This window comes from Alligator sinensis, unplaced genomic scaffold (assembly GCF_000455745.1).
Source record: "Alligator sinensis unplaced genomic scaffold, ASM45574v1 scaffold81_1, whole genome shotgun sequence".
In the NCBI taxonomy this organism is placed as follows: Eukaryota; Metazoa; Chordata; order Crocodylia; family Alligatoridae; genus Alligator; species Alligator sinensis.
Genome location: NW_005842607.1, coordinates 660,753 through 661,999, shown reverse-complemented (window position 1 = coordinate 661,999; position 1,247 = coordinate 660,753).

Below are 1,247 nucleotides of genomic sequence, written 5' to 3'. Positions count from 1 at the left end.
CACTGGCAGGGCCTCTGGGTGGATAGGTGGTGTGGCATGGTGCTGGTCCAGATGGAGAGGGCGTCCCACTGGGTCTGTCTTCACTGCCTCTTTTTATAGGGGCAGACCTTGTGTGACCCTAGTGACAGGAGGCATGCCCAGGTGAGGGTCATCCCCTGGCATACTGAGCATGTGTGCTCCATGCAGGGATGTGCAGTTTCGGGTGTCTGTAATGGTAGGGTACAAACTGGATGAATCAATGTGAGGTGATGGCCCAGTCATTACAAGCCATTCAGTAGAGGCCTGCTACCACTGTATTTCAATCATTCCCAATCATTCTCATTTATCCAGGAACCAATTTACATGGGAGGGGTATGTGACTCATACAGTTGCAACATGGGATGCCCAGGCAAAGGACACAAGATGGAGGTTTGACATATAAAATGGAAACTTGACATGACTTTGATTCACTTACAAACACAGCCTAAACCATACAATATCCATATGAAACAATAAAAATCAATATGAAAATGATAATAATACAATATACAACAGTAAAAATCAATACAAACCTAATAATAATAATACAATATAAAACAGTGGTTATCCAAAACCAAAAACTTGCCACTAAAATAAAAATGTTAAAGCTTATCCTAAGTCTGAGCTCACTTATACTTATCTATAGGGAATAGAGGGGAGAGAAAAAGTCAGAAATGGTTGGGGAAAGGGAGGGAATGTGTTTTAAAATAAATAAAAAAAAGAAAAACTGGGGGGTTTGCTACACTAGAAGTGCTAACATTGTGTGGTACACCAAAGCAGTCTTGAAAGGACCTCTAGACACCCCAGTGTACCACAGTACCCAGGTTGAAAATCACTGCTTCAGTGTCTCTGATTTGACAAGCAATTTTTTGTAGTACCCAAGGGTAACAGACTAGTACATCAGTCTGCCCCACTGATACAGGCTAATGGCTAATTAGTTTAACATTCTTTTGCTTCCACATACTGGATTAAGTATTTAAAGTTTAGGCATATCAGGATGCTTTCATATGTTCCTATGTCTGTATTAACTAATTAATTATCTCATATTCTACATTTAGCTCTAACATTATTTATATTCTACTGCACCCTTGCATGCAGACACAATAAATGTCATTCTGCCTCGGAAACCACTATTTAATCTACCAGGGATGAACCTGTGAAATGTGTCCTCCTATCTACTAAGGTGATTTTATGCATTTTTTTTCACTGAATTGCTAATAAATCTTTGA